Here is a 6,555-nt window from a genome sequence, read left to right as displayed (position 1 = left end):
CCAGATAACATCATGGGCATTCATGGACCACACCAGATTCAATACCTATAGTAATCAGTAATCCCTTGATTACTGGATTGTTTATGTGACTAAAACTGGTGACTGCCCAAACTCAAACTTGGTCAAAGCTGAAGGCCATCTCATGTCTATATATTTCCATATTCCACATAAGCACACTAGGGACACAGGCAAGAAGAGACGTCATCATGGGCCAGAGAAAGAAAGAGCCATCTTGATGATCTAGGAGGACAGATAGGGTTATTACCCCAAGTGCTGAGTGCCTGTCCACAAAAGAAGGAATGGGAGGATATTATCCTTACTTGCCTGCCTCAAGTCTGCTAACTGACCCTTGCATCTGCCATTGCTTCCCTCTTTCTACTCTGTTCTCCCCATAACTGCTTGAGTGACCTTTTAAAACACAGATTGGATCAGGTCTCTCCCCTGATTAAAACCTTCTGATTGCTCATTCATTGGTCATGTCCCAAGTGCTGTAAGGATCTATATAATTTCTAGAAATGTTTTTCTCTAACGTTGTGTTTGTTTCCCTTCTTTCACCCCTTGCTGTCCAGCAGCAGTGACATTCTTTTAGTTCTTTCAAGGACTTTAGTGTATGCCGCTGCACCTCTTAGAGGGCTCCCTCCATTCCCACCCAGTTTTGCCTTGCTCATGCCAGACATCAGTTAATGGTCACTTTCTTATAGATGCTTTCCCTAACCTCCACAGACATATTCAGGTTCCCTGTCAGGTGCTCTCCAAATCCCTTTGTAGTAGATGCTATGTTCCTTCCCCAGATGCCCCTCAGGACAAAGGTACTTACTCCCACTCCATAGCTGAGCTTATCCCTGGAAATTGCTCTCCGTTAAAAATAAATGACTCCACCAAGATTATAGCCTTTCCTCTATGATGGCCTGCACCCAATGACCTGTAGGTGTAGGAGTGCAAGTGTCCAGCTCCTATGCTTGCTTTAGGGACACGGCCCGGACAATTCTAGAGAGCCACCCTAGCTCCAGAGCTCCCCGTGGAATTGGTTCCTCCTGGGATTGAAGTCTGTGTGGCAACTTCACCCATCACCAGTCAGCTTCCCCTCTGCCCAAACATATTCTCCCCCACACTTTTACAAGTCTTGTCTCAAAGATCACTCCCAGATTGAAGACAACCTCATAATTTCTTTCTTGAGTGATTCATGATTTTAATTATGTATGTTTTATGTGTGTGTGGTTTTACTCTGTATGGTATATCTCTTCACCAAATATGCTCTATCAGGGAAGAGACCATGTCCACTTGCTTCCTGCTATATTGTCAGCATGTTGTCTGAAAGATATGTGTTACTCAACAAATGTTCTTGCTGAATGTTCTGTTCTTAATTTTCAGTCAAGTTAGACTCTTTCATAGTTTCAAAAAAACTATATTTTTCTTTTGTGAATTTACCAATTTAGAAGAGCAAAGCAAACCTTTATTTAAAAAAAAATTGGGGGTGCCTGGGTGGCTCAGTCAGTTAAGCGTTCGACTTCAGCTCAGGTCATGATCTCACGGTTTGTGGGTTCAAGCCCCACGTCGGGTTCTGTGCTGACAGCTCAGAGCATGGAGCCTGCTTCAGATTCTGTTTCTCCCTTTCTCTCTGCCCCTCCCCCATTCATGCTCTATCTCTCTCTGTCTCAAAAATAAATCAACTATAAAAAATAAATTTAAAAAATTTTAAATTGGGTCACCTGGGTGGCTCAGTCAGTTAAGCCTCTTACTCTTGATTTCAACTCAGGTCATGATCTCAAGGGTTCATGAGGTTGAGCCCTGTGTTGGGCTCTGCACTGACAGCATGGAGCTTGAGATTCTCTCTCCCTCTCTCTCTGCCTCTCCTTTCCTCACTGCTATCAGTGTAAGGCCTGCTTTAGATCCTCTATACCTCTCACTGTCTCTCTGTCTCTCTCTCTTTCTCAAAAATGAGTAAACATTTATTTAAAAAAATATTTTTTCATGAGGTTATCAGGAGACTTAAATCAGATGAAGAAAGAATTAACAGACAAGAATAGACCATAGTGTATAGGCACAGCATATGCTTACTGAGTTTGTCATGAATTACTAGGGCCATAATATTTTATATTCCTATCATAAATGAATAAAAGCTCTATTCATCAGAATTCACATAAACACTTAGGATTCTTAGAATTTTACTTTTTTCCAATCAGATGGAAAGGATATGGCTGATTTCTGAGTATATTTTGGCAAGTTGTTTAATGTCTTATTTAATTTTTTTAATGTTTATTTACTCTGAGAGACAGAGAGAGAGCATGAGCAGGGAGGGGCAGAGAGAGGGAGACACAGAATCTGAAGCAGACTCCAAGCTGTCACCACAGAGCCTGACAAGGGGCTCAAACTCACACACCATGAGATCATAACCTGAGCCAAAGTTGAACATTTAACCGACTGAGCCACTCAGGCACCCCTGTTTAATGTCTTATTTAGTTTCTATATTCTTATCTATTAAGTGAACACAATACTACTTACCTAACAGGTTATTGCCAGGATTGAATAAAAACATATAGAAATTACAAGGTACTTAGTACACAATCAAATACTTCTTTCCTTCCATCTATATGATTCCAAAACATTCAGCAAAGTTTCTTATGCAGTAGATATTCAATGTATAAAAATCAAGCAAATGTTATAAAAGTTATATTCAGCATGTATACTGAAAAAGTTCCTCATGTTCATGGAGCAAAATAACAAAGAAGTTTAAGAGCAAATTTTGGAATCACATAAACCTACATCAAATTGTATTCCTGTTCAGTTTAAAAAATTATCATCAATGTTAATAAAATAGTGGAGTAATTTCTATTAGGAAAAAATAAAATAAATATTTGCAGTGGCTATGCAAAAGATAGATGTTTTAATTACATACCACTCTTTTTTTCCCTCCTTATCCCCTAGTAATGAACATTAGTTTATACTAGAATATTTCATATTTTGAGGCTCCTAGGTGGCTCAGTCATCAAGCATCGGAGTCTTGATTTGGGCTTAGGTCATATTGCCAGGGTCTTGCCACCTAGCCCCGAGTCAGATTCTAGCGCTGGGAGCAGAACCTGCTTGGGATTCTCCTCTCTTCCTCATTTCCCCTCCCCTGCTTTCACTCACACACTCTCTCTCTCTCTCTTCCAAAAATTTTAAAATAAAAAAAATTTAGGGGCTCCTGGATGATTCGGTTGGTTAAGCGTCCAACTCTTGATATGGGCTCAGGTCAGGATCTCACAATTTGTGAATTCCAGCTGCCGGTTGAGTTCTGTGATAACAGCACAGAGCCCACTTGGAATGTAGTCTCTCCGTCTTCCACTGCCCCTCCCATGATCTCTCTCTCTCTGTCTCTCTGACTCTCTCTCTCTCTGTCTCTCTCTCTCTGTCTCTCTGACTCTCTCTCTCTCTCTCTCTCTCTCTCTCTCTCACACACACACACACACACACACACACACACACACACAATAAATAAATAAAAAAAATTTTTAAAGTTTTTTGAAGAAAAAACATATTTATGCAACACTTAGTATGAATATAATGAAATAACTGTAGGAAATAAAACAGAAAAAAGTGAATGTCTTCTCATGTGTATATAACAGATATGATGTAGGATTAGCATTTTCTTTCACCAAGAAACTTTTCCAGAACAGAGACTACTAAAGAGTTCTCATTAAAAGTAATCTATCCAGTTCTGGTTTTGTTTTAACTATGACCATATAACTAAGAATACAAAGTATATGTTAAGAAGCACACATTTAAAATAAGTTAAAAAGTTGCAACACATCACATCTGAGATACATCCAATATAACTGAGATTCAAATATGGTAATTACATGTGAATTAGGAGTTTAAATAAAAGTCTGTAACTAGTGTTTTTTAATTCATTTTTTAGATGACTGCATCCCCGAGATACAGGAGAAGAATGGAAATGATGGAGGACAAGGGGAAGAATAGGAAATGTATTAGCAGTGGGTCGTCAGAGTCTGATTCAGGGGAAAGGGAAAAGAGGGGAAGGGAAAGAAGGAGAAAGAAAGGAACAGGAGAGCTCAAGGACAAGGGAAAGAGGAAGATGAAAGAATACAGTGGAAGATGAACAAAGGATGATCAGGGCAGGGTGCAATGGGCATGGGTGATGACAGGCTCAGAAACCAAAGAAACTGATGAGGACAGTGAGGCTCTCTTCTCTGTCCTCCTAATTTGCCTCCACCAGCCCAGGGACAATGTAAGCAGTGCAAAATCCTTGTGTAATTTAGTAAAGGTATTCTTTCTGGATTACGGAAGGAGAAAAAGTACTTTTCTGGTGAGAGAAGACCTGAGGATAGGAGCCTGGAGGCAGGGAGATATCTTTGTGTCTGTCTTCAACAGGTTCTGCACTCAATGCAGCCCCATCACAACCCATTGGTTGGCTAGCAGAACACGGGACAGATTAAGACCCCACTCCATTCCTCATCTGGTACCCATATGAGGTAATATAAGCTATATCATGGTCGGTGGACTTCTCGGTCTTCACCAAATGGGAAGGCATCCTCACACAGTACTCTTTGCAATCTTATGGAACACTGTCACTCACTGCTGGGTGGCTCAATATCTTCACCCAGTACAGGGTTGGCAGGAAGTTCTGTTTACATTTTAATCAACACCTTCCTGGGGCACCTGGGTGGTTCAGTGAGTCAAGTGTCTGACTCTTTAATTTTGCTCACGTCAAAATCTTAAGGTAGCGAGGTCCAGCCCTACCTGTGTCACTGATAGTGTGAAGCCTGCTTGGGATTCTCTCTCTCTGCGCTCTCTCTCTCTCTCTTTTTTTCCCTGCCCCTCCACCCTTTCACATACATTCTCACTTTCTTTTTTTAAATATAATTTATTGTCAACTTGGTTTCCATACAACACTCAGTGCTCATCCCAACAAGTGCCCTCCTCAATGCAATTCACCAACTTTCCCCTTTACCCCAGGCCCCCATCAACCCTCATGTTGTTCTCAATATTCTAGAGTCTCCTATGGGTTGCTTCGTTCCCTCTCTGTACCTTTTTTATTTTAACCCTTCCCTTTCCTCATGGTCTTATGTTAAGTTTCTCAAGATCCATATATGAGTGAAAACATATGGTATATGTCTTTCTCTGTATGACTTATTTCACATAGAATAATACCTTCTAGTTCTATCTACAATGCTGCAAATGGCCAGATTTCATTCTTTCTCATTGCCAAGTAGTATTACTTTGTATATATAAGCGACATCTTTTTTATCCATTCATCAGCTGATGGACATTTAGGCTCTTTCCTTGGTTTGGCTATTGCCGAAAGTGCTGCTATAAACATTGAGGTATGTGTGTCCCTATGCATCAGCACTTCTGTATCACTTGGGTAAATCCCTAGAAGAGCTATTGCTGGGTCATAGGGTAGTTCTAGTGTTAATTTTTTTGAGAAACCTCCATACTGTTTTCCAGGACAGTTGCATCAGGTTACATTCCCACCAACAGTGCAAGAGGGTTCAGGTTTCTTCACATACACATTCTCTCTTTCAAAATAAATAAGTTTTTATAAGAAAATAAATAATAAAAATAATTTTAAATTCCACCTTCAAATCGCTTCCTCCAACATAATGAGCTTCCTACCATTGCATTGCCATAAAACCATGCCCTGGATTCTTGAAGAGCTGCAAGTTAAGAGTGTAGCTTCTCATTTCTTTGATGCTTCTCATTGAGAAAATCTATGACAGGGTACTGAGACACTTGGATTTGGGAGACACAGAACCAGAGGCGTCATGAAGCCAAAAGTCTGGGTCTGGGAGTAGTGGCAACAGACATAGATGCTTTAAGCAGTTGTAAAACCCAGGATGATCTCTCTAAAATTAGTCATTTAATTCTTACTTGTCTCAATCCCCATATGTCCCCAAATATTTCATATCATTACATTGCTACAACTTACTAAAAGAAAAGTATTCCAATCCCCATTCCTCCACTCTAGATTGGTTCTGTGGCAAAGACTATATAACATTGTATGAACTTCACAGTAGCAATGGTTCCAGGATAACATAATAAACCAGCAGAGAACAGGAGAACCATAGAATATTTAAAGTGCATACAGCGATCATGCCAAGAAACTGCACAAAAATATAGGAATATCCCTACAACAGCTGATAAACAAAGTGAGCATCTCCTCCTTGGTACTGATTATGCCAGGTGCCTCCTCTCCCTTTCTTCCCACTTCTTTCCTTCCCTGGGAAATACAGTCTCAAAAATGCATTGTAGGATAACTAACTCAACTATAGAAAGCTACAAACATGTATATATTACCTTTCTTTAATCTTCCCAGTTCCCAAGGATATGCCTCCATTGTTGAGGAGGGGAACCATCAGAAACTGAGGAATGAGATTCTAGTGGGCAGAGAATGGGTTTCATTTTTATCTGCCATGTCTTCTTCAATGGCCCTGATTAGAAGTCATACACTATTGATCTTTGAAGGGATAATAATGATAAGAGGGGAGCAAGGGTTTTCTAGGTTACTGAATAACCTATAGTGAGGACATTATCACAAAACTGATGTAGAGAGAT

The sequence above is a fragment of the Suricata suricatta genome, chromosome 2, assembly GCF_006229205.1.
Source record: "Suricata suricatta isolate VVHF042 chromosome 2, meerkat_22Aug2017_6uvM2_HiC, whole genome shotgun sequence".
Lineage (NCBI taxonomy): Eukaryota > Metazoa > Chordata > Mammalia > Carnivora > Herpestidae > Suricata > Suricata suricatta.
The sequence above is the reverse complement of the archived record's forward strand: the minus strand, read 5'-3'. Positions refer to the sequence as shown.